Source organism: Ambystoma mexicanum, chromosome 5q (assembly GCF_040938575.1).
Source record: "Ambystoma mexicanum isolate Mex_15411 chromosome 5q, UKY_AmexF1_1, whole genome shotgun sequence".
NCBI classification, from domain to species: Eukaryota; Metazoa; Chordata; class Amphibia; order Caudata; family Ambystomatidae; genus Ambystoma; species Ambystoma mexicanum.
In genome coordinates, this window is record NC_090933.1 from 593941823 (window position 1) to 593969663 (window position 27841).

At 44.4% G+C, this 27841-nt stretch overlaps 1 protein-coding gene and 1 long non-coding RNA gene across 5 annotated transcripts in view; one reads left to right on the plus strand and one right to left on the minus strand.

The window, feature by feature from the left end:
- Positions 1 to 8724: 8724 nt before the first annotated feature.
- Positions 8725 to 14781, minus strand: LOC138497531 (uncharacterized). Its single transcript, XR_011278607.1, has 2 exons — positions 14606 to 14781; positions 8725 to 13339 (listed from the first exon to the last, which is right to left on the minus strand). It is a non-coding gene; the product is annotated as an uncharacterized lncRNA (long non-coding RNA).
- Positions 14782 to 14784: 3 nt separating this feature from the next.
- LYN (LYN proto-oncogene, Src family tyrosine kinase) overlaps positions 14785 to 27841 on the plus strand; it is a 675065-nt gene continuing 662008 nt past the window's right edge. For all 4 annotated transcript variants that reach the window (XM_069621063.1, XM_069621062.1, XM_069621065.1 and 1 more), the window contains exon 1: positions 14785 to 15104. The gene's annotated coding sequence lies outside the window, so the exon portion shown is untranslated. The remainder of the gene's footprint in view (positions 15105 to 27841) is intronic.

Sequence of the window (27841 nt, forward strand, 5' to 3'; positions counted from 1 at the left end):
TTTTTTGTATTAGTTGTAAGGTTGGCCATAGATTTCTTAGTTTAGGCCCTTTTTATTTGACACAACCAGTGGAGTAACTTTGCTGAAAATGTTGGGGGGGGACATGACATATGAAGAAAAGGTGCCCCAGCCAAATTAATGGTGACAAAATGGTGTGCCATGAAAGTTGGGGGGACAAACACCCCTGTCCCCCCCTAAAATTACGCCCATGGACACAACGCCACAAGGACTGCCTTTTTTTCATTTGATGGTCGACGCTTGCTCTCATCTTCGATTTAGATTAGGTGTTTATCCAACCTGCATACAGTTTAAAACACCCTTGAACTGTGATCACTTGTGTCTGTCTTCACTGTTGCCACCATGAGTTCTGCACAGTTGCAAAAAAGGCAAGAGGAAGAAGAGAAAAGGGAGATGAGAAGAAGGGAAGAGGAAATTAAAAGGAGTAGGGGACAAAAGGATGACAAAGTAGATTACATTGTCAATAGATGTATAATACCAATTGAAGCACGAGAACGATGGGAAGGAGATAGGGTCGCAACAACCCTGCAGAGAGCTGCAGGGGATACTGAGAACACAGACATGGACTGATGAGCATGAGGCAGAAGGCACACGGAAAATGATTGAAGATCTTTATAGGCAAATGAGGGAGAAATGCGTTTACGAGACGAGGAAAGAAACAAGAGGCAGATTGGATGACGTAATGATGGACAAGTATAGATCACTGTCCATAAGCAGACTAGATCTTTATGATGAGGAAAGGGACAACAATCATACCAGTTGGGGTATAATGATGTCAGATAAGAAAGGGAAGAAAACGAGGGAGGGCGGAGAGAGGGCGCATGTGGCTTTTCAGTAGATCCGAACATAGACTGAGGGCTAAAGTGGTCAGCCTTAGAGGACCCAAAGGAAAAAATGCCAGAACCTATTCCATATTCAGAATGACCACAAGCACGGTCGCGTAGTGTAGGGGAGATATACCTGCCTGTTGTAAGTAGACTAAGATCATTAACAGGGCGAAGATGAATGGGTGAAACTAGCCCCCACTGGAAGACAAGGAGCGTACGTGGATACAATTGTGGACCAGGATTTATGCAATTTCCATTATTAGAGAAAGGGGAGGGTGTCCACAATATATACCATGGCCACAAATGGATAAAGAAAATGATAAATGTAAATTACCTAGTTTGGCTGAAGGTGCAGGAAAATCAATTTATGAGATGGATAGAATGACAGCGGGAATTATGTTAGCAGGGGGTAATGTAAAAAAGGCCTTCTAGCAGCTATTCTAGGGGAGAGAGATGACAACATTTGGAGACAAGTGGGATATGAGAGTGTGACAGCGCAAAATACGACACATGATAGAGCGCCATTTAATAATTATAGAGCAGACATATGGAAGGCACTCATACCTTGACACATCAGACACAGGTGCGATTATGACAAGGAAAATGGGTGAGGACAAAGATCATGTTGCTTGTATTCAGGAGATTCAAGAACGTTAGCGTCTTGAGACAAGAGAACCGTGGAATAAAACAGTAGCATTATTTTATCATATTCTATTTCAAGGACTGCCCGAACTAGTGCAACGGCAGATGAAAAAACAGGTAGGGATGGAAGCAAAGCCATGGCCAGAAATACAGTTGACTATCGTACATCATTGTTGATTATTGCAAGAGAAGAATAAGAAAAAAGCTGAGAATAGAAAGCAGAAGGAAGGAAAGTTGGTTCAGAAAAGATTGTTGAACTTTGCACTGGAAGAAGCAGTATTGACAATGGGCGAAGGCATGGCCAGACGAGTTACAGCATACATAGACAAGCAATGTAGGGTAACCTTTAGATCAAGGCGAGTACAGTTTTTGGACTACGAGGTAAGATATGATATGATATGGCATTTATAACGCGCTTATGCACAAGTGTTTCAGAGGTAGAGGGAATGGACCTAGAGGGCAAGGTGGATTTCAAAAACCCTCAAGGGGGAAGAAGATTTAATGGAGGACTTCTACAGCAATGCTGAAATTGTGGAAGGAGAGGAAATATAGCCTGCATGTGTAGAGGTAGAGGGGGCCTGCAGCAGAACTGGCAAGCTCCAAGAGGAGAATGAGCTATTCTCCACAGTATAATACAGAACCGCAGAAGTATTATCCCCAAGATCACACGCAGTATCAGCCATGCATGCCGCAAGTACAGCAAACGCAGCAGATCCCGCTGCAAACACAAACGCCACAAGGGCACTCAAAGCAAGCGCCTATGCAAACACAACAAGTACAGACACAACAACCACAGTACGTTCCGATGCAACAAGCAAGGGTGCCACAATGGAAGGTGAATACAGGAGCTCCACAAGTACCCTCAACCAGGATAGGGAGTGTGCCCGTAATAGGAGGGAATCCTTTTACAGGTATAGGGATGGAGTTATACCCACAATAGGAGAGCTCACAGAGTGACTTGATGTGTTCAGTACTATCTGTGACACCAGACCCACAAGAGGAACCGAGGGTCAGGGTAATGATCGGAGTCAAGAAATGTTTGTTCCTTCTAGACACAGGAGCAACTCGTTTCTGTGTTCGAGAGGGAAAGTACCCAATGTCTGTGATAGCCATGAATGTGCAGGGATTATCTGGGGGCTACGAGTTTGGTTCCATTTACTGACGAATGACCACTTTCCATAGGAGAACATGATGTGCCTATGCCACTATGATATTCTTGGCAGACACCAGTTAACATATTAGGACGTGACTTGATCACAAAACTAAACATGACATTGGGCCTCATTATAAGTTTTCTGGTCCGGTAACTATGGTACTGGTAAACTTGCTGGTACTGTTATTACCGGACCGGCAAACTAAGAGTTCTTATAGCGGGTGCCTTCCCGCCCACCAGGACTGGCCTGGCGGGCGTACCGGCACCCACGAGCAGAGCATGTCAGATGCACCGACACCATTCTGAATGGTGCCGGTGCATCCGACCTCCCCATTCACATTGAGCCCTATCGGGCTCAATGGGAATGTGGAGCATTTCACTCCGGCGCCCACGAATGGGCAATTACCGGGTCCGGCAGGGCCGTAATGACCCAGTAATTGTCCATATGCGGGCTCTGGAATAATTTGCAAGTTTGGTGGCAGCCTGCCGGTTTTACCGGCAAGGCTACCGCCAAACTTGAAATGCGGCCCAATATCTTTTAGTGACAAAGGGATAGTGTGTGCCACTCCAGGAATACACTATATAAAAGTAAGAGAATCCATATAAGCATTTACATGTCAAAAGGCATTACAAGGGGTTCCTTTAGACCAGAAGTATTTTGTATGGAGTAAATATTTTGTTGACATGGCTTCCTAGACTGGTAGGTACATTGTTCAGAATACCTGACAAATTTATGTTTAGTCCCGAAATACCTATGGATGATGATAATCCCCATAGAACTAGAAGCATCAGTGGTAAAAGAGAAATGGGTGGTTGTTCATGAGACAGATAATGAGGAAAGAGGGTGGAGAGCAGTAATAGCTCCTGGTAAGGATACAGACTAACAGACTTGACAGATGAAGAATTGTTCAGAGATGATTATTCAGATGATGAATTAGTATTTATCATAAGTCTCACTTATTGTATTAAAGTTAAGAATAGGGAGATACCACAGATAATGGCATTGGTGAAAAAGAAACCATAATTTTTCCAGGAAGGTTTAGAAAAGTTGCCAAGCATCTTATGGACCAGCAGTCCATATGACGTGGGTTTATTGAGTGGAGCAGGAGCAGTTCAAATAAAAGTCCAACCCGGAGCAATTTTGCCATGAGCAAAACAGTACCCTATGTCCAGAGAAGCAGATGAAGGCATATTCAAAACAATTTACGATTTTATACAGTAGGGAATATTGGTACAATCAGAATACCCCTGTAACACAGCTGTGCACTTGGTGAAGAAATCAACAGGGGGTTTGTGGAGATTTATTCAGAATCTATGCCTTCTAAATAATATTGTTGAAGCAGAGTTTGCGCAGGTTCGAATCCAGCTACAATATTATGTAACATCCCAGCTAAAGCCAAATATTTTATAGTCATAGATCAAAAAAATATTTTCTTTTCAATTCCCCTTCATGAAGATTCACAAGATTAGACTTTGTTTACGTATAAAAATCGGCGCTAGAAGCATACAAGATTACCTCAGGGGTACTGTGAGTCCCTATCAATCTTTAACAGAGTTCTTCAGATGGACCTAGGTAATGTACAACTTGAGAGCACAATTATTCAGTGCGTAGATTATATATTTGTGTGCAGGGAGCCATTCTGCTAGACTCTAACTAACTGCGACACTAGGGTGCCTTTGACCTATCAACTGTAACAATGATTGTTCTATTTCTCTTTATGTATGTATGTTGAAATGAAGATTCGCCAGGTGAATCGCCATGTTTTCTTCCGATTGACTGTAACTCTGTATAACAAACATTATAAGCTGTCTGTAACCTCGCCATGATACCTTCGGGTCTGGGCGCGTAACAAATGCAATATATAAAGAAGAAAAGGGCAGAGAAGATTCAGTTTGACTAATGACGATACTAGCAGAGAAAGGATACAATGTAGACAAAGAGAAATTACAATATTGTCAGGAAGAGGTCCGGTACATTGGACAGTTAATATCTCAAGCGGGGAGAAACGTGACACCTGAGAGAGCAGAAGTGATTATGAAAACTCCAACACTTGAGACAGTAAGGGAAATGCAACAATTTTTTAGCCTATGAAATTATTGCAGAGGCTGGGTTTTTGAATACAGTACGTATATTCGACCACTTTTAAAAGGACTCAAGGAAACACAGATAGGTAAAAGTAAAATAACATGGACAGATGAGATGACTGAAGGATTCGAGGAATTAAAAAGGGCAATGTGTGCAGCCCGTGTGTTAGGGATTCCGGACTATAATTAGGAATTGTATTTATTTTCACATTCAAATGGAGAAGTAATGACTGCAGTCCTCACACAGAAGACAACATTAGCACATGGACATAGACCAGTAGCCTAATATAGTGGGATTCTAAACCCAGTAATGAAAGGACAATTTCCTTCCGAACCAGTGTTAGCTGCTGCTGTTGTTGCCATTGAAAAACCTCCAAGTATTACAATGGGGTGTTCAATGACGTTATTCATTGATTATTCCTTGTTCACCATTTTGGAGAAACCCAAAAGCACATTGACTATGCAAAGGGTGTCAGGGTACGAAGTGATTATTTCAAACCCAGCAATCAAAATTGTTAGATGTAGAGTAGTGAATCTAGCAACATTTATAGCAGAACCAGTAGGGAAGGAAGACTATGTACATAACTGCACAATTTATACTGAGTTTTTACGACGATATTCCCCATGTTAGAGAGAATTCTCTCAGAGGTGGGGGAAATTCTATTCATTGACGGTTCTTCGAAAATTGATCAAATGACAGGAGAAAGACATAAGGATCAGCAGTAATAAAGTTAAAACATGATGATGAATTTGAAGTAGTGACAAGTGCAAGACTGCCTTCACATTGCTCAGCATAGACTGCAGAATTAGTGGTGCTTATCGCTGCACTCCAGAGATATGAGGATGAGGAAGTGACAGTGCATTCTGATTCCGCCTATGTGACGGCAACCGTTCACACAGGGTTGTCACAATGGATAAGGAGTGGTTTCCTCTGTGCAGACGGCACACCGGTGCAACATGCGTCTCTATTGGACAAGCTTATTAAGGTATTAAAGCTCCCATTGTCGATCGCTGTGGTGAAATGCGCAGCCCATACTCAAAGAGCAGACATAATTTCTCGCTGTAACAAAACCAGCAGATGTTGAATTCAAAAGAGCAGCATATTTTCCAAATATTTCTAATTTTGAAGTAGAAAATGTTAAGCAAATGTCAGAACGTTGCATGCTAATAAAATATTATCCATTGTACAGTTAATTGAGTTGCAAGGTCGAGCTTCACAGGAAGAGCAGGAATTATGCAAGAGTCAGAGGTGTTCTTTATCCCCCACAGAGGCAATATGAAGACAAGATAGCACTGGAAAGCCGCTTATGCCTCTAGCATTATTGAAAGTTGCGCTGGATCAGCTTCACTATCCTGTGCATATAACCAGAGAGAATCTTGCTGCCATGATTGCAGAAGACTGGTTTTCAGCAAATTTGTTAGAACATGTGGCACAGTTTATTTTGAACTGCTTTGTCTGCCAGATTTTCACACCATGGTGTACTTTGTGAACAGTGAAAGGAGCAATACCCAGACCCAATGGTCCTTTTCAGCATCTACATTTAGATTTTGTGGATATGTTGCAAACATGCAATGGCTAGTGGTAGTATGTCCCTTTTCCAGGGGGATTGAGGTTCACACCCCGGTGCCACATGTGCTGCAAAGTTTCTCAAACATAAGATGTTTCCTAGATGGGGTATGTGCAAAGTCTTACGGTCAGATAATGGGCAGCATGTTGTAAATGAATTGCTTGAATAGATAGCTCTTCTATTAGGCATAAAACTCAAGTTTTCATCTGCTTATCACTATCAGGTGAATGGTATCTGTGAGTGCTTAAATGGACTCCTTAAAGAAAGGATAGCTAAGGTCAAGATGACTTTGAAGAAGGGATGGCTGCATTGCCTACCCATTGCTCTGTTTGCCCTGAGAAACTAGCCTGGCTCATATCAACATTTAACTCCTCATGGTTTGTTGAGTGGACGCTGCATTAGAGTACCGTTTGCTCCTCCCACTCGAATAAAAACTGGTGCCCATAGTGCAGCAAAAACTTAAGGGGATGAGATGGATGATTATTTGACATGTATGACCGCTGGTGTTTCTTTTATTTCTCAACAGGTCAAAAATCAGAGGGAAGGGTCGAAGAAGATTGATGAAGACAGCCAAACAGTTTATACCCTGGGGTCCAAGTGCTTGTAAAGAGGCCCACACTTGGAATAAACCCTGCTTTGAGGGACCGTACTGTTAGGAATGATTTCCCTTAGGTGCAATTTTCCCTCCATTTATGGATCGCCCTAAACTTTTTGCTTTTATTTGGCTAACCTAACCTGACTTTTTCCAGTGGACCACAGCCTTCAACTGCACTCCTGTGGGATTTTGCTCATCTGTTATGTTAATGTTGTTAATGTTAAAGGATATTTGTACCATGCACTATCACCACCATAGTGGTCCCCTGGCGCACTAGTGGAACTGAAATGGAAAGGGGTTAAGGGTTGAGTTAGTGGGAACGAGCGGGATAAGTGCAAGAGAGCAATGATGAGCTGTTGGCAGCTTCAGTTCAGTTAACACTGTTCGCTGAGCTTGGGGGTGCTTTCTGGTCAGTAGCCGTCTGTGCTGTTGTGCAAAGCTATGAGTGGTTTGTTTTGTCGTTGCGGTGTAATGAAGTTAGTGCGGTTTGTTGTGCTTTAGGGTTGTGGTTGTGTATGGTTAGAGTTTGAGAGGTATATGCAGAGGGGTGAAATTGTTAGTGGGTTGGTTATTGGCCTCGCAATCTAGAAGTGATATATGTTAAATGTCCACATTCTTTCTAGATGTGGTGCATGAATAGCTCTGCATTTCTATCTGGATCCTGCACTGGCTAATATTCACAATCCTGTCTATATATGACACACGCCAATATTCACAATTATATGCAAATGTGCCACTGGCCCACCTTCGAAATCCTGTATAGATGCGAAGCAAGCTAGCATTCACAATTCTACTATCTCAATATGGCATTGGTAATATTCCCAATGCAGTCTAGATGTGGCAATGGCTAATATTTGCTAGCCTATCTAGATGTGGCACTGGCTGACATTCACAATCTTGTCTAGATTTGATGCAGTCTAATGTTCACAATTCTATCTAAGTGTGGCACTTGCTAACATTCCCAATCCGATCTAGATGCGACTCAGTCTAATGTTCACAATTCTATCTAAATGCGGTACTTGCTAACATTCACAATTCTATATAAGTGTAACACTTGCTAACATTCACAATTCTATCTAGGTGCGGCACTTGCTAAGGAACTGGCGACCTAGATCCACTTGCACCTGCTCCCCAACTGCAAAGGAAAAGAGGCTAGAGGGCTCCTTAAGTCGGGAAAAAGAGCGGCAACCAGGAAGGCCGTCAGACTGTCCTTCAGACCTTCAGACTGTCAGTACTGGAAACTATGTTTCCCTTAGTCTTTGAATATGTTGCCATTTCTTGGTAACTTTTTATCTATGTGCCAAGTACCTTAATGTACCATGCACAGGGCTCATTTTTGTTTTATGGCCCTAGACACCCTCTAATGATTTTTTGGGTGATTGTCCAAATGTGCCTAGGACAAACTGGTGGCAGCAGTTTACTTGTATAGAGTTTTTACTTTTTTTTATGAACCTTATCACGTTTACCATGTTTGGCTCAAGCCTGTGGTTAGTGCCGAAAATGGCTGTGCCACAAAGTCTTTTGTTCTGTCCTTTGGCCATTTTGTCCATTTGCCTTCACCCAGGTCATGGCGACCCGTGCTTCCCTTATTTGGGCATACAGCCTCCAGCCCAGGCTTCTGGGTGCTGTGTGTGTTGTTGCCCAGGAAGAGGGTTGGGACTGTCTGGTGTAAGCGACTTCAATTCAACACTACAGCTAAGTCAATGCCTAGTCTGGGATGCTGATGGAAGCCCTTATTGATGTATTTTTATGTCCAGTTTATTTACTCTGGATGACAACCCTTATATAACACCCCTCTCTCAGAATCCCCCCGACCCCGCTGAGCCAAGAAGTAGGTTTGTTTTGCAAATTTAAAAGGTTTATTTGAAAATTAAACAATATATATCTATCACACTTTTATAGTAAATTAATATTTGATAGCACACTTGTGAGGATGATAGTGATCAACAATGGATAATGTTACAGTGGTACACTCTTTTTGATGGCTTAGAATTGATATAGAGAGGATGAAGTAGCTGAGAATGCTGTTATGGCTTCAAGGACAATGCAATGATGAATGAAAATGCAGTACAGAAAATAAACTTGATATGACTTCAACAAAAGACAATGTAATCACTTTTCTTTGACAATTCGCCCCACCCCCCCTTTATGCAAGGTAAAGAGATGGAAGGAAAGCACACAGTTCTCAGGAATGCAATCAAATATAATTCAGTTCCCCCCTAGCAAGCTTAGAGGAAAAGGGATGATTTTAACACAGGCAAAGTACTTTAAAGGTGGTATGCAAAGAAGTGAAAAATATGCTAAAATGATTTTAATTCCCTCTAGAGGTTCGGGGTGAGTGACAGCTACTTTGTATTAGTTCAGGATCACTTTAGCAATGCTCTATGAATGATTGTCAGGTGGCAACGAATTTCAGCAAGGAAAGCAAGGACAACTATTTTTACACGTGGCTGAAATTAAGCAAAATGTCAAATCGCGGCAAATTTAGTCGCATGCGTCGAGCGCGATTACGGAGGCACTATAAGGAGTAGGAAGTCATTTCTAGGCTCGTTGGAAAGCTTAGAATCTTAGCTTTAAGATGACTCACTCCTAGCACAAACGGTTCCGGAGATACGGCCAATTTAGTAAAGGTCGTTTTTCGGATTTTAAATTTTAAAGCTCAGAATGACAGATGACAGTTTTCAGTTTTAAAGATGACAGAATGACACGATTCTAGGAGGCAGTTCTAATAAGCTAAAATAGTTTGGATTATATTATTTTAACTAAGAGATTGGTTTTGGCACAGTGCTAGCTGGGTACTCACACTAGATTTCGGACAGGAATGCGACTTCGTCACCGATCGGGTCAGGATTGGCTGGACTTCTGCTAGCAGTTCATCACAGCGATCTGGTCTCTGGTTCTCTCTGGTTCCGGATGCAGCACTGCTTTCTGGATACTGCTACAGGTTCTTGCAAAAATTCTTGGCAAAGAATTCAAACAGCTCGCCCGGCTTTTGAATAGTTTGGTTGGTTTTGAGGCCTGCTGAAGAGGATTCAGCTTGTGGATTCAGGCCTCTCTGCTACAAATTCTGGAGTTAATTTCTAGTCTCTGGAGATTGATGTATTTGAAGTCTGGATCTCTGGATGTGAAGTCTGAAGTCTCCCGGCAAAGCGTCCCGCAAGAAAGTGGAAAGTGAATGTCTCTACCTGGGTTTCAGTGGCTCTTTTTATGTGTTTAGAAAGTGGGAGGGTCGGCTCAATCTGCATGCCCAACCCTCTCAACTTATCATTGGCCAGTTCCTCCTCTCTCCCTTGATTGGGGGAACTGGGTGGTGAGTCAGAGTAATGAGGTAGGTTTATGGTCAGAGGAACCTCCCCTTGTCAAATTGCACACAAATCTATTTCTGACCCAAATACATATTTATCTATGTACCATTTTTCTAATGTTATAGGTCCAGTTAACATATTTTCTGTAGCACCAAACCATCCGATCCCTGTCTTTGTACGATGTCGTGTCCACTTACGACAGAATTCTCCCCTTTTCATCCAGATAACAACCTCTAAACCTTTCCAGATTTTACACAAATGTGAACCAGGGATATAGGTTTCAGATGATAAAGTGTCAGATTTTTAACATGCATACATTTGGAGTAACAACCTTTTTTTCCGCTATTATCCCCAAGAACATACCACAGGGTCCTAACACCTCTTGAAATGTGCACAGAAAAATCACAAGAATGATGATGTTATTTATATAATTTTTACAAGTCCGCACTGTGAATTATCCATCTTTTTAAAATCATGCTCTGGCCCCAAAGGTGTGTGGTTTTCCAAAGCACATGGTGGAATTTCTGGTTTATCCACTTCCCCCAAGTGCAGCTTGCTCTCACAGGCACTGCCCCTCCCAGTTTCTCCCAAGAGCAAGCCATTTTATGACCCCCCCCCCAATATAACATTTGCCTGAGTCCAGGACAGGGCTTTGTTCAGTTTCCTGTAGTCACCAGGTACCACTCCCCTAATTCAATCCGAGAGGTGTCATCTCCTTTTGGCAGGGGCAGCAGGATGCAGTCAGGCCTGGGAACACAGCTGCTGAATTCCCTCTCCTGTCGGGGGTAGTTGTCAGGCAGAATCCACTCTCTTCAATCCAGGCTTCAGCTAAATGTCACTTTAGTTCCCAGTGTTCTACATTCAAATCACACTGACAATTTTTACACATGCAGCTAGAACGCTGATTCTAAGTTCAAAACTATGACATTTCAACAGTTGCAAACTATGTTACACTCAAAAGTAGGTCACTCATTTATTCTAAACATTTCGATTTTAGTGGCTTTAAACCCAAATTCACTTAAGATGCTGACATCCCCAGCTATTTTTTTATATATAAATTAAATAATTACTTCCTTCAAGTCATTTCAGAATATAGTTTTACATTGTATCCACCTCTTAGCAAGTCTTTCCTTGGCCTGGTTTGGGTTCATTTGTTCAGTTTTACACAAATGTCTGGTGGTTTTAAAACGCCGGCTTTCTGATAGTGGTGAGCACCAGTATTGAATCCATTTTTGACATTAAGAAAATGAATTCCCCACAGTTCTGGGTTGCTTTTGGCAATCAGCATTGCCATTCCCAATGGTTTCAGGCTACTGTGTGTGTAGCCCAATGGTGGTTTTAGGCAGTGCCCTCATGTGCTCACAACATAGGCAAAAATGTGTGGCAGCCTATTCTTCATGTTTTCCCTGTGCACACTCTGGGGAGTTCTGGCCATCATGATGTTTTCAATGCCAGTAATGCACAGTTTGATGGTAGGGCTTGGATGCATGGGTAAAAACATCCCACACTGGTCCCAATCCACACTACTGGTGCCAGGATGTCTGGTGTGCTTGAATGACTGGTACCAATGTGCAACGTGATTGGTCCATGCCTGGCGTGCCTAAAAGAGAGCTAGATCTTTCATTGGTTATCCCAGATTTTGACGCAAAGCTAATCTTGGATAAGAGAAGGGGCTCTGCATCCATTCCAGGTCAATCAACTGATGTTCTCTCCGAACTACAGAAGAATCCATGTATCCTGAAATGCTGAAGCAGACCCTTGGAACCGCCAGAGACATACTGGAACATTTGGCACCCTGAGCCCACTGTTGTCCCGTCGGAACACTGCTTTTGCATCAATCACAGAAGGCCTGCAAGGGCGCTTTGACCCTTTGGAGTGGTGAGAACTACTCTCGCCACCTCCTGATTACCCTCCAAAAGAGGCTCATCGGAAGTGTTCCTGGGCCATCCAGTGAACTGACCAGCTCAAACCCGGGGTATCGCATAAGACCGCCAATGTGCCAGAAATTCATCAAATTAGAAGGTCTATCAAAAAAAAGAAATTAATAGATTTTGGGAACAAGCCTAATTAACAAATTACTTGGAAAACAAGAAAATACCCATGGGATTGAGAATCCTTATTTTCCCCAATTTCAATAATCAAGAGGTCTTAGACCTGGCTAGTGATAGGGTTATAGCGCCGCTTGACAGCATCCAAACCTTTTCTTTACTGAACGCTTTGGGAGTACTAGGGGTGCCTCCTTTGCTGTCGCTGCTGCAAGTGACCAACCGTTGACTTTGGAGAACAGCGCACCTACCTTTGCTTACACCCCACCAGCTACTTGAACATCTGTACCCTTGCAGGAACGTAAACCTTGTCCTGTTTGTGCACTGACCTTCTTACTAAGTAACTCATTCTTCTTTCCATCAAGAATGTCCCTGCTATTTAGAATACAATTGTGCTTGTGTTGCATTTGCAGTTATAATACTGTATCTTTTATGTGCGTGAAAATCTAATATGTACATGTAGATGTAGATCTAATCTAACCGATTGTAACACCAAAAATAAAATATCCCATCCATAATTAACTCCATTTGATTCATATGGATTTGCAACACTGCCCCAGTTTGCTGCCACCCCCGCCCCCTTATCAATATGTTGTGCGCAACATGAATCCCTCGTAATAATGGGGACCCTCCTTGACCACCCTGACAGAAGCAGGCGAGAAAGCTTACAGTATGATTACTTCCTTCTTCTAAAGCCACTTTTCCTTACATATGCTAAAGGGAAACTTGTCAGAAGATAGAGATGTGGAGGCAAGCATAGCTACACACTAGGTGAAGAGTCTTCATTGCATATAGGGCAGCCATTTGCTAGGGGAGTCCAGACTTTCCACCATCCAGGGTAGCAGCCAGGTGCTCGGGCTGCTCATGTTCCTTGTGGCTTTCTTCATGTGTTGGCGAGTTTTGCTTTCTATTTTTTTGGGGCAGGGTTCCGGTCTCTCTCCTGCAGTCTCTTCTCACCTGGGGTTGTTAGGTCGAGTGTTGGGTGACTCATCTTTGTTTGGCTGGAATAATCCCAGCCCATTCCCTGTCTGTTCTTGTTCCATTCCCCGGTTTCTGGTATGGATTTTCCTGATTCGGCCCTGATGGATTCTGGGAGTTCACCTGCAGAAGACAGAACAAGGACTGTGAGGCATTGTGTGACAGAGGGTGGAACCCACGTTAACATTCAAGGAACGTGAAGGAAATTCAGGGAGTGCACCCTCCCCCATCCTCTGAGATCTCCCTCCCCACTTCTGGGAGAGGGTTGTCTCTGGTTTTCACCCAGGTAGGGCCCCCTAGACCCCAGGTCTGGAGAGGTCCCTGTTGGCCCAGACCTCAAAGACACTGCAACAGTAGTCCCACCCAATTTGCTATGGGATGAAGGTACAATGCAGCTGGATATGCATCATAAACTTCCAAATGACAAATCAAACTATGCATCACAACACGGTATCCAGTGATTATATTGCAGGAAATAATAAAAAATGAATTTACAAAGATGACAAAATATTGCAAGAAATAATAGAGTGGGCAAAAAATACCTACCTGCAGAAAAAGTACAGGAAAACGTAATGATAGGGCAAGGGAGACAAGGCGAGGTAAGGCTTGCCCCCCCCCCCCCCGCATAAAAGGTATTTTTTACAGTGGTCAATGTAAAAGGCATAACGATATTTTTTCATGCACTATTTATTACACTCTGTAATAGTACCTCGTTATTTCTGCAATACAATCACAGTGTACCTCACAACACAACCACAGCAATATCATTCTGGCGTTTACCATCAAAATTAGCACTTTGTATTATGTTTTGGGGCAATGTCACTGGCCCAATGGGCATACCGGTTACGAATTTGACATTTGCCCCACTCACACGAAGTCTCTAAAAGTAGCCCCTCCCTTACCATTTGACATCGTCTCTCCCAGTTCCCCCTGAAGTTTCGGTCCAGTTGCGCCCCTGAATGTAGGCATGCGTGTGATACCGTGCACTTAAATAGGAATACCCACGCCTGTGCAAAGACCTGCCACAATAGCACGAATTTAGAAATCACCTTCTCAATACATACGTGCACACACGAGTCCTGTCCTGTTTATTTGTTATTAAACTTTGCATTTTGGGACTTGTAGTCTTGGGTTTACAGTGGGAAACGTACGACTACAATCCCCAGCATGCTCCAAAAAAAACAGCACTGGATAGATGAGCCTCTTCCGACTGCCGAAAGACAAGGGGTAAGTTGTTATGGGCGTGTTTGTGCCAAAGGTGAGCCTTAACCGCGAAAATGGAACATTAAATCACTACGTGTGCAAAGTCGGCTATCAAAAAGTGACCCCACGCTTTCCCACCCCAACACTCCTTTTCGGAAGCCGCGGTGGACTCAGACTCACACTTACACCAGACATGCGTCTTCATCCAGCAGGTTGTTGACTTTCTTGCCATGGAGAAGTTAAAGGCATAACATTTGGCCGCAAGGATCTGAGCAAGAGAGGCAACAGTGCAGCGCTTTGATTTAAACTCAGAAATACGGTGCTTTGAATTACACGTTTTCTTTCACACTTGAGCGGTGCCGCCTCCCAGAGTTCTAACTGTATGCAAATGCCCTTTGTGGGTCTCGCACCAGGAAGTGGAGCTCAGAAAATATCCAGCCCAGCTGAAGCAACTTCCTCAAACTGACCGCTGACAGGAGACACATCCTGGACTCTGCGGCTCGTTCTCCCGTCGGCTCTTCATTTTGAGTTACGCCGTCGCTCCCCGCAAACCCGAGGACTTCAATCAAGGAGAGGCGCCCCGCGTTCCTGGTTGGAGGGCAGAGCCGGCACTGGTGTTCTCTGGTCGAGGTGCGGCTTTAATAAACCAGGGCAGTCTTCGAAATCTCACAGATCAACGAGGGAAGTAAGTGCCGCAACCCCTTTGTCGTCGCGAGCTCTGTGTGTCTTCCAGAGAAGGGGGAAACGCATATTTATATGAAATTGAGATCCGGACACTTCCCACCGATCCCCATTGAATTCTCGTTTTTTTTACATTGATAAAGGCTTTTTAAGTCAGGGTACTTTTATTTATTTTGCTAGGCTATATTCTGCGACAGCATTAGGGAAGCCGTTGCATGGGTTTGGTGTTGTGTTTTCATTGCCAGGCAGGTTGTGGCAGCGCTCTGTGCGGTGCAGCCCCTTGGTATTATGCGCAGGTCTTGCGTGCTCTGAGGCGCGCGCCCACTGCGCAGCTGGCAACCCGTGCACAAGACCCGCTCACACACAAGCAACAGCAGTCCATTGACGAGCAAACGCCGGACGAGAACCCAAGCTCGGGCCGCTGCTTTCTCGATATCCTGGCTGGCTCGCTTTCACATGCAGCCTGTTCTCGAGGTAAAAGGTGTGCACTTTCGTGGCCCACTGTTAATGTTGATAAAGTGTGGAACATGGGGTGATGGGTAGTGACCCCCCCTTTTTAATTAGATGTGATTGGTGCCCTATCTCGGCATTGGCTAATGCAGCCTGAATTGCCATTGATGAATGGTAGCTGGGGTTCTCTCACGTGAAGATGGACCTGTGGGAGACGAAACGGCGCAGAAGTAATTTTGTGCATGTGTGACAGCTGTGACCACCCCCTCCAACAGCTTCCAGAATGCATAACTGTATGTGTTGGTATATAACTTATGTCGGAGATCATTAACACCTGGGTGTGGTCAAACCTGCTCTCCCAACCTGGCGTGTCTGCAAGGCAGATGGACACAGATGTTTTTGGCAGGTGATCAATAGGAACGGGTGCATTTGTGTGGTAGGTAGTCTGTGTGCGCGTGATGTCGTTCTGGTAAGATTCTAATTTAAATGTCATCACGCACAGTGACTGGACAGCTGGAAAATTATACAGGAGCAGTCAGATGCCGTTGCGGTACTTGTAGTGTAATAAACCGGTGGAACATCACTGGAGTACCTTTTTCTTCTTTACATCATAAGCAAAGTACTAAAGTGATGTTCCGGAAGCAACTCAAGACCTTCCTCTTCCGCTTTCTCTCTTCCTCTCCCCTGCTGATGTCCTGACTGCTCCACGCACTGGTCACCTGGCTACCCTCTGAACCTGGGCCCAGGCTCCTGCATGTCCAGTTGCACTCGGCACTGCCTCCCGGCTCCCCCAGCACTTGTGGTCTGTAACTGCAACCCTACAGTCCCTTCTCTCTGCACTTATCAGCCACACGCTGGCTGCACTCTTTGATTTACCTGCACTTTGCCACACGCTGGCTGCACTTTTTGATTTGCCTGCACTTCTCCCTCCCCTTTGCTGCACTTCTCCCCTTGCGCTTTTGTGATCTGAATGACACAGGGCCTAGTAAGATCGTTGTTTTGTTCCACATCCTTGTCTTCTCGGTGTGTACAGGTGCGTTATAAAAGCCGTATCATATCATGTTCCACCAGTTTCTTACACTACAGGACCCCCACAGCATACACGCATCTGACTGCTCTTTACACCAATGTGTCTGTGGAGGAAGTGTCCCTGAGCGGGTGAGCCCAGGGTGCCGGGCTTACAGTGAGCATAACCAGGGGTGGGCTGGCCTATGCAGAACGCTGGAGAGTCCCTGGTAGGCCTCTGGATCTTGGTGGTGTACCCTCATAGGAAAAGGGTTGGCCTTGCTGAAAATGTATAATATGGGGCTCCCTTGATAATCCTTTCCAGTCCACCCCTGAGCATGAACTGAGTCTAGGGTGGGGGAACACCGACCTCCAAATGGCATGGGCCAATCTCAGAGGCCGCTCTTTCTAAGAAATGCAGAGGCGTATCTCTCATACTGGGCCGATAAAGTGGAAGGCGAATGTAATTTCTTGAAACAGGTCACTGTTCTGCTCGTATTTCGTATGTTCTGATAATTGAGGGGGGCGTGGAGGAGTCACGGACGCCCCATGGCATGGCTGAGCCCGCAAACACAATCAATGGAATGGGCACCCACAGAAATAATTGGTCTTCTAGGCAAAGAAGACTTGCACACTACAGTTTGTCTTGAGTTTCAAAGATGCCATAACCAACTGGTTATTATTAAATATTGGCGGGCCATTTATAACGGGATAGGAAAATCCTTCCCTTGAGAAGAGAACATCTCTTAACATGCGCAGCCAAGATGGTGGCCACCCAAAGGCACATTTTTAGGGCACATCCTCCTTTCCTTCGTGTTCGTAACCAACCCCCTCCACCTCTACCTCGGGTTCATCTCGTTTTTATAAGTAGGTTCAGAGCGTTCAACGGGACCATTATTTAAAACAGTAGAAAGTTACTGACCAATCGCTTTTCTGTATGGCTCCATGCACCGACCCTGGTAGGTGCCACAGTAAGGGTTGACAGAGGATAATACCTCTCCAGTAAAGGTAGCTAATTGTGCCTACTCTGGTAGATGGCAAAATATGACCCTACCGACCTCCAAGAAGTTGGTGTCACCAGGTGCCTCAACTGGTACTGCCGCCAAGCCGTTATTCTTCCTAACTCGCCGGCACCCCCACCAACTATCCAGACAATCGCTACCCCCACCCCCAAAACCTTTCTTCACCACACGCCCCAGCAAATGGGCATGGTGGCTGGCAGCACCTGCCGCATACACTTAGGTTGTAATGACACCATCATGGTGGACCACATCATACATGCCGCATTAGAGTGGGGAGTGCATTGGCCATTTGGCAGCCCCTCTGGAGTAGGTGCCCACGTCCAGGGGTGTGGGCGTGGCAAATACTTAATTTCCCACACTTTCGTTTTCTTACATGGCCATGACACAGGCTAATCCGAAGCATGAAAGGGAATCATGTGGGTGTGTCACTTGTTTCAGTCAGGCTAGGCACACCCAATGGCCACTGAAACCAAACACATGCCCCTGGGCTACTCCGTACGTGCCATGCTGTTTCTCACCCGGGCTTTCCTTTCGCACATTACTTCAACGAGATAAATCAGGCCGAGTTTGACGAAAGAAAGCTCTCTATTTGAAAAGTTGCGCGCTGGTGCCAGCGCATGCACGCCACCCACTTTGCATAATTCATGGTTGATTCCCCTTTCTCTCATTTAGCAGTGTTTTCAATGCACGCCTCTGACCTTTTCGGTTCTAAGCGCTTTATAAGAAGGCCACAGACCGGCCCGGCGAAACTTTAGGGCCCAGATCCAAAACGGAGGGATCCAAAGATTTTGTAGATTTTGTAAAGATGCAAAAATAAAAAATAAAACATTGAAACATCTTGTTGTCGAGTGTATAGATTTAAATCAGCAAAGACACATTTCCTTTCACGTTTTATAAAATATTTAAATTACTTAACATAAATGAATTGTGGGAAATAATTTTGGCGTGTAACCCTATCTCACTGATTTCAGCCACAATCAGGTTTGTATTGGCAGTATTTCCACCATACAAATGTATGATACATTGTGATATTTGAATTGTAATATTTTTGTAATCTAATATTGTTTTATGTATACTTCTTCTAATATCGTTTCTGGTGTTTTATAATATTTTGAAAGGGTTGGTTAACAAGCCAAGCACAGTAATACAATTTTACAAAAAATGCCCAACTGCTTTGCTTTGTACAGTCTGAAGCTGAGTGAGCTTCTGCTTTGCTTTGTACAGTCTGAAGCTGAGTGAGCTTCTGCTTTGCTTTGTACAGTCTGAAGCTGAGTGGGCATCTTTAGGGAAATCAAGTTGGAGGCCATCACAGTGGTCCGAGCATGAGAGGGTGATGGCAGAAGGTCCTGGGCTCTGCAGGGAAGCAGTGCGAGGGGAGAAGTGAGAAGACCAGACACATTATTTTGGATGCCATTCCGGACACATTTTATTACACAGCAAAACACACATTTAACAACCAAAACGGTGACATTTCTAACAAATACTCTACAGCAAAATCATTGCATTTTAACATTCTTAAACTGATGAATGGTCCTGACAGACCATGGCTTTCGCCCCTCAAGGGGGCTGCATGGTGGTGAGGCACTATCCCCTCCACATCATGCACTTGGGGTTGCGGGGGTGGGGGGGTGATACCAGGCAGCAGCCTCATTGTTACTGGCCCAAGTTGCCCCCTGATCTTATCTGTACTCCCTCCCCTGCTGGGACTCTCCGGTGGCTGTACCCTCCCCTCAACACTATTCCAGCTCCGGAGGGTATCTCCGTGTTCACATGTTCCTCCCTCACCTAAAAGACCCTCCTCAAACACCTAAATTAAGGGTGGGTAGGATGGGAAAACGACAAATGTCGACAGCTCGGGTCAGGCAGCAGGAGCGTAGTGGCGAGGATATTTCCAGCACGGCGACGCAGCAAACTGTGCTCTCCTCGCCTGCTGGACCCTCTATTTAAGGGGAAATTCTGGCACTGCCAGGCACAAGCCCGCAAAGCCGTCTGCCCTTCTCCCCACATGGAAACCAATTCCCGCTGGCTTCCCCCAGTCACTTCCTCCCCTAGGCCACCCCACTCCCGGCACGTCCAACCTGGTCTCCCCGCGATGGCGGGTCCTTTGCCCTCGTGGATTCTTTGGGAGCAGGAGATGGGTGCCCCTGACGATGAAAAGCTATAAACGAGACTTCATCAGGAACACGCGGTATGAGGGGAAAGCTGATTGTCAAACAGACATCTAAGTTTGAGCTACTGACCTGAGGTAAGGACGAGAACCAGGATTCGGAAGCCAGGTACATGGGAGGGAGAGTGTATGGGCTTCTGAAAGGAGATGGTCTTCTTGTTCTTCCTTTTTTGTAAATCTCTATATTTGATTTTTAGTTATTTCTTTTACAGTTGAGGCATATTTGCATAAACCTATAATAGCTCATATAGTGAAGCACTTCATAAGTACCCTCGTGATGCATAAACTAAGTCATATCCTGTATTTCATCTCTTCCTCAATTTGCTTTAAGTATTTTATCTGAAAAGCGAATAAACAAACCCAAATCCATAACACACAGCAATGAGCTAATATTCTATAATGTCGTATCTGCTTTGCTGAAACATCAACTATGCTTGCCATTACATTATCATTCATATAAGCAGGAAACACTGGTTGGTATGCCATTCTTGAGTATTCAGAACATTCTGCAGATTCATGGTGGGGACTGTATACTGTGACATTTTGAGATCGTTCGTTATTGACTCCCAAGACATTACCATTACATTCTCGATTCCTTGATTCCTATTACTTCGTAGTACATTCATTCATCCCCACTCAATCATTGGCATAATGTCAGCATTGACTTAGACATTCAGCCCCTTGGTATCATTTACTTCTCAGAAATCAAATACAGTGTTTAGATTATCTCCGTTTTAATAAGTCAAAGACAGATGTGATTGTCGATCATCCATTCTTGGATTTGGAGGAAGGAAGCCGGGGTGCAGAAGAGGTCATCAGAATAACTGGTGAGTTGATAATTGTCGATCCCACTCCCATGATGTTGGGTATGGAACACTGTAAACAAATACACATTCAACCATGAAATGCATAGTGCATTTTAAGTAAGTAGAGATGCAATAAGTAGCAACATCTGGATGCAACGCCTCCACTTTTCCACATGGGCGCTTCCGAGGTTTGGAGATTACCCTTCCACAGGCTCTGACTCTCTCCCTCCCATGGGCTCGAACCCAGAGCCTTGCCCGCCTAGTTCAGAAACTCCTATGCTCAGCGCTTGCCTGGGAATGGTTGCTGTAACTTTGAGGGCAGGCACACAGACCAACCTTGCCTTGATCCACACCTGCATGTACCGTGAAGTTCTTATGTACAAACCCTGATGAACTCATTTATGCGCTTATGAGAGTTGGGGCCCATTTTCTGACAGCAGAAATTCATTTGGGCCAATCTTTTCTCTGGAACACTTCAACAGGAAAGCGATAACCCTACTACCGGAGGGGTTGTCTTGGAAGCCGACCTCAGCTATTTGCTGTAATAATCAACTAAGATAATACCATTGTGCTTCCCCTGGGGAAGATAGTCTACTGGGCCGACTGCGCAAACTCCCACCTTGTTCCAAGTTCACACTGACCCCTCTAGCAGACCCCTGAACAAGGAAAAAGCACTCATCCTTATTCACAGCTGGCACTGTTGGCAAGGAACCAGGGTCCTCCCGTACACCCAAGCGCTTTAAAGTTAGGCAACACCTCTTTTAGTCACCATAAGGGACTAGGGGGGTGGAAGGGCACTGGGAAGGCTCTCATGCAAATATAATTACATATACAGACATGAGCAGGCACTGAAGAAGGCAGTTATTGTTTAAATATAAAGCACAATTAACTATTAGCTGGATAGATTTGTAATGGCAGATCCCAGGCGTTGTAAAATTTCAGTGCGATAGAGGAGTCAAACTCCCCCCTGCCCCCCCCCCCTCCTTCGCAGAAGGAATGTGGCCTGTGAGATTCTATAAATTGACTACAGGCGCTTCCGCTGTGTTTCGTCACTATGGCCAAGCACTGGCAAAAAGCTGACTCACCAGCTGTCCACTGTCCGTCAACGGTCCATGCAGGCTAAGAATAGAAATTACATGTTCTGTGTGGCAAAATGTAGAATGGGATATATTATAAAAATTAAGGGCGGAGGAGATTACAGGACCAGATAAAATCATGAGTGGAATATGGAGAGAATGACTGGGAAATGTTTGGATGTATAAACATGTCCATAGGTAGCAACATTAAGGAAAGCATGAGCTACAGTGTATTCTTGCATAAGCTAGAAAAATGTAGAACAGCATGCCCTGACAAAAACCGTGGACCATGAAGAAAAGAAGGCTTTGGAGCATCCCTAGTATGGTAGAAGGACGGTTTGGGAGCTATGGTCCATCTCTAGTGACCCCACCACAGCAAGACGGGACAATATAAACCACTGCCTGGCACCACTTTAGCAAGAAGGAACAGAAGAGGGACAGGAGAAGACCTTTGCCAGAGTCCTTTGCTACCATTCTTATTTTGTAAGATTCAACTTGTTATCCTTACAAGATCAGCTTTTTGCCATATTTCCCTTGAGGGGTGTATTTATTCTGGTGTGAGCGTAATTAGGGACACCCTTACAGCACACACTGGAGAAGTCCTTACTAACCGGTTCACGTCAATGCTCTGCCCCAGTACGCACTGCAGTGGAGCCTCTTGGTAGCTAAGATGCCCATGTGTTCACATCCTTTCCTCTTGTCCAGTGTTGAGACCCAGCTCCCAAGACAGTGAACTGATCAAGCAGGAAGCAATCCATTGTTAACATATCTGTTTATTGCTAGGAACGGGAGGAACACAGTGCAGTTAGCTAAGTAGAGAGACATGTACACAATAAGTAGAAACAGATGGATGCAAAGCAATGTGAATACCATTCATGTAGGCCTGGAAGGAAGAGCTGGGTGGCATTATGTTGTCTAACAGGGGTTTTAAATACGTGTTCAAAGCCACAGAGGAAGGATGGGACCTTAGAAGACTCTGCATGCCAAGAATGATGGAGTAGAATGAAAAGCACCAGATCTCACTTGGATCTCTGTCTGCCAGGAAGGAGGCAATCAATTTGGGGGCTCTTCCAGATATGCAAAAACAAAACCTAAGGCACACCAGAAGTGTGGAGTGGTAGACCACTTAAACTGCCAAAGAGTGGTTCAAGAGTATGAGATTGGTTTTGGAGTTGGCATCAAGAGATCTCAATATTTTTGTCTCTTGTAATTTTGTCCCTCTCGCTGGACTAATGATCATGTAAGTGGGAGTGGGCTTCACTGTGATGCAGCAATTATAGGGTCACTGCCTTCTCTTTGATTTTTATGGATTGGGTATTGGCAACAGTTCTCCAGATGATCGCTCTGTTTCTTAATAAGTGGAGTGAGAAGAGATTTCCTTCAGGCATGGGGGAAGGTCCCTGAACCCAAGGAACTATTCATCGGGATGTCAAGGAGGGGATGAGAGTATGAATGTTGTCCTTGATTGCTGTGGGTGGGCAAGCATCATCCTGCTCAGAATAAATACTAGAGTTAATAGTGTGATGTCAGCCTCCAGGATATGTGTGAAAGCTGGGAATGAAGCATCAGTGTTGGGGCCAGCAGTCAGAGGAAATCTGGTCAGGTTAGAAATCGAAAGTGAGATGGCCTCCATTTTCTCAGTGAAGAAGGTAAGCCAGAGCTTGAGAGAGCAAATTCTGTAGGTATGTATAATTTATCAGAGGAATGGATGAAGTGAGCAATGCAGTCATGAAGGAATGATCTTTTCTTCTGCAGGATAACATTACAATTGCGTTTCTGATAGTTGACGAAAGCATTCTTGTCATCTGGATCCATTGACTATGCCAGTACTATTCCAAAACCTAGCCTATCTTTATCGTGGCATCTTCTGGGTCAAAACAGAGGCTGTATTCACGCTGTGGTTGGCTTCTGTACCACTGGTGCTAAGAGGTCCAAGGTTCTTCTGAATTCCAGGTCCAAGGTTTTTCTGAATTCCAAGCATACGTTACAGAGGATAGTTCCAGGAAATCCGGAATTCACACCAGAGGTCTTGAAAGTGGCTGTGTATGTGGGCATAGTTTAGCTCTTTAAAGGCCTTCACAGAGGTCTGGACGTGTACAGGGAATAACCCATTTTGTGTTTATTTTTTAATTAGCAAGTTGTGATTGGGGAAGCAAATGGTCTACCCAAAATGGAGGTTTGGTTAGAAAGTTGGTTTGAGAAAGGGAAACTGGAGAGTACAGCCTCACGGGTGTGTCCTCCTCGGTATGGCCCAGAAGCCAGATCTTCAGAGCCAAGACAAGTGTGGACAGTTGTCGGGAATGGCAGATCTCTGCCTGTGCCAGCGCGTACAAGGCGGCCCCACAATGCCACCCTCTGCATTATTTGAGGTTGCCATGGGGACTGATGCAACAAATGGCATGTGCAGCCTTCCGTGCATCCCTTGCGGTGTTTGGCCAGCATGTTGCGTGTCCCCATGGCCACGCTATGCAACAAGCCCAGCTTGCTCGGCATCCTTAGCACTTCCTATTGAAGTATTCTCTGTGATTGCTAAACCTGGTTTTGTTGCCTATCTTGGATTCCCTGTTTTATGGACCTTGGCTTGACCTCCTGACCTGTCTAGGATTCGCCCATCGGTTACCTCATCTTGTGTTCTCCTTTATTCTTCCACCATGGCTACATTCTACGGACTGCTGTTGGATCATCCCTGAAATGACTTTGGCATTCAGATTCCTTGGACACTGCTGGTTGTTTGTTGTTGGTTTGGGACGCTCTGCTGACCCAACCTGCAAACCACCTCCCTTCAGTTTCCTAGTGCGTCCTCGTTCTCGTCCGGGATAGAGTCACCACTTACTAACACTTCACCTTTACCTGCCCCCTCCATTCCTGCTGGACTCCTAGTCGCCTCTCTGCCAATGTTCCCTACAGCCGTCTCCTGTTCTCTTCCGCAACCTAGGGGGGTTGTTCATTAACTATAGGTGAGAAGTCCCGAATTATTTATTACTTACTCTTTATATTACCTAGAATAGTGATCCATATGCTATCTCCTCTTACAGAAGTGCCTTCTTAGAACCTGAGATTAACCAACTGGTGTCTCTACTCTGGGGTTAGAGCACAGTTAACCCAGGTTAGTCACATCCTCTGCATTGTAGGTTTTCTATTGTGATGTTGCCTATTTAGTGCTAATCTTGCTCTTTTCCTTCCAGTCTGGCGTCCCATGTTGGTTCCTTGTTCTTTCCCATAAGAACAATAGGGTCACTGGTCTACCTTTACTGGGCGAACCTTCATTTCATAAGGAAGATCGCCCTCTTAGAGGGTCCCTTATAGGATTTCAAGATAAGAATAACTACGACTGCGGTCTCCAATCTGACAAGTCCAACCACATGATAGTCACCTAAAACTAACAACAAATAGGGTGAGGCCCATGCATAGCGTTGATAGTAACGCTTGCGTTGGGATCGAGGGTGCATTTACATGCAAGAGATGTAAAATATGAGGTGATAGCTGCAGGGGAAGGTGACGAAATCAGGGCAAGTCCACCACCACCACCTCTGTTGTTCTAATGACAGGTGGGAGTTTTGTTATCTTCAGAGAGCAGGCTGTCCAAGAAAGTGGTGTTGTCTCTAAGATGGACTGGGAATCGTGTTTAGTGTGGCATTGGACCAGTAAGACCGGGCAAAGCGTGTTCTAATGCGGGCACGAGTGGATTTTAAATGGAGAACCAGGTAGATTGGAATTAAACCCATTCTTCAGGTAAGTCGCATTTGCTTTCCATCACTCTCCCTCCTAGATACCTTTATCTCATCCTTCCAGCCCGTTTTTCCAAAGTTCCCGGATACGCGTCTTGCTTTAGTGCCTTTTCTTAAAACTCGGGACATGTGACTGTTTTGTAGAAGCGTGCTGACACAGTGGGGCATTTTGTGAAGCAACCGAGCTGTCGCGTCACACTAGTCTGGATCCAGATGGACAGAGACGCTTCAGTTAAACCATTTAAAATCGAATTTTCCTGAGTGGTGCAGCTAACTTCACAAGGCTTCAATGACTCGGAAGTAGTTACCCACAAGGGTCTTGCACCAGGTGTTGGCACTTGCCTATTGTGTGGTACCATCCTCACACATTAAAACGAGACAAAGTGTTGGAAGTGCAAATCGTGGAGGTCTGTGTGTCCCTCAAATGACGTGTATTTCAATGCGCCGTGTCCGCACTGATGAAGGGATGTAACGGAACGTGCAGGTCACGTACCAGCGGAGCTTTACAGGCCGGGTGTCCCGGGACACCCTCCTACACCCCACCCCCACCTCCAGCCCTCGGGTTCTTTGAGTAGCCTTCTTTTATTCGGAGGGCGGGGCAGACAGAAATGTGAAATGGAGATGGCAGTAGCCTGCTTCTCCTCAAGTGACAGCTGACTGGAAAGGGCTCAGTAACATTTTTTAAAAACCCTCAACCTGTACCCACTGCATGTAAATTCTGTACCACATGCACCTTTTTATTTTAAAATGTTGCCTATTCTGCAAGGTGTATAGATTTGTTGACACGAAAATAATGTGTTGAAAATGTATGTGTGCGTGTACATTTGTATTCACTATATGAATAACTGTGTGACAAATATAAGGCCATATACAAACCTTTTTTCTTCCTCATGAAAAGTTTGCCAATGTTTTGTTACCAAGATTACAATCTGCTTTGCTTTTAGCATAAGCGTGGTCGTGGTGCAATGAATGTGCTGACTCCTTGCTTTCAGATATGAGGGGTTTAAACGAGCGGCTGAAACAAGGAAAGGGGGTGCGTTCAAAAAGTGCGGACGAGCTGGGGTACCACTTTACACAGAGTGCCACCTCAGGCCTATTGCACCGACCCTTTTGGTGATCAAATCAGATTGAAAATGAAAACAGCGACGGCCCAGGCTGCTCTGCTGAATCATAAATACGCTATGTTTTCCCTGAAACCTACAATTATATTCTACTGCCAGAAAGCTGAACCTACAGTGATTTATGGCGCCGAGACGAGATCGCGGAGAGATGATGGATTTTGGTCAGTGCTGGAGGGTGCTCCTTGGAAATCGTTGTTGAAGCTTTCTGAATCGGTGTCAATTTATTTGATTCGATATGAGTAAGGACTGACCTCACTGTACACAATGTATATGTGGAAATTGTGTTGCATATATCGTAAATGTCTAATAACAGTAGTGGAGAATTCAATCATGCGCATCTTATCTACATATATTTTGACAACAGAGCATCTTGGGCTGGTATTGTGGAGGCGAATGGTTTGAGAATTCTTGATAAAAGCCGATGTGTCGGATGACAGGTTAATAAATGATCCAGTGAAAGCAAAAACAAACATTTTGCTTATGGGATTGGTGTAACACCTATGATCAATGCATAAACAGTAAACATGGAAGTGTTTAAGGTAGAGATAAAAAAGCTAAGAACAGCTGAATCATATGTAATGAAATTCCCGGGTGCAAAATATAGAGACATGTTCTTGAAATATAGACTTAACATTTGGCACACAAAGGATGTACTAGCCAAATGGAAACGAATCCCTGGAAAGCTGTGTTTTTGTAGATTCTGCAAAATCATAGAAGTGAAGGAAACATTATACCATCTAATGGTCATATGCCCCTCTCTACTTGAGAAAAGAACTGCCTTCTTTAGACCTCACTTTCGCAGATTACATCTTATTGACAAATGAATCACTATGGTGGTATTTATATAATACCAGATTGACCAAAGTAAGAATTGCTGTAGTCAACTACCTATTGGCCTTGAAATGAACAGAGGACGACAATTGAGTTGGTGAATGAGTGTTGATAATTGAGTGTGGTTTTAGGCTATAATGTGACAAACCAATACCTTGTCCATGTTAATTGTAATTGCTCCTGCTGTCGGTTAAGGTCGTCGGCAGCCGAAGCAATGAAAAATATACTGTTTTCTTTAAAAAACTATTTCTTTTCGCTTTATGTACATAGAGAGGAAAATTCTGTTAGTGGTAATAAGGTTATTGATCTTGATCTTGTTTTTATGATGTTGATTAATGATTTTGATTCTCAGCTGTGGTATTGGTTGGGGATCTTTTAGGTTTTTTTAGGTTCTTTTAAATTCTTATGTTGTCAAGCTGTTAAGGTTGACTTGATTTGTAATGTTTTAAATGCATGGTTTTCATTTTGTATTTTATATTGAAAAGTTGATTTATTAACTGGAACAATAATGTTACTTCTCCATATGCATTGTATT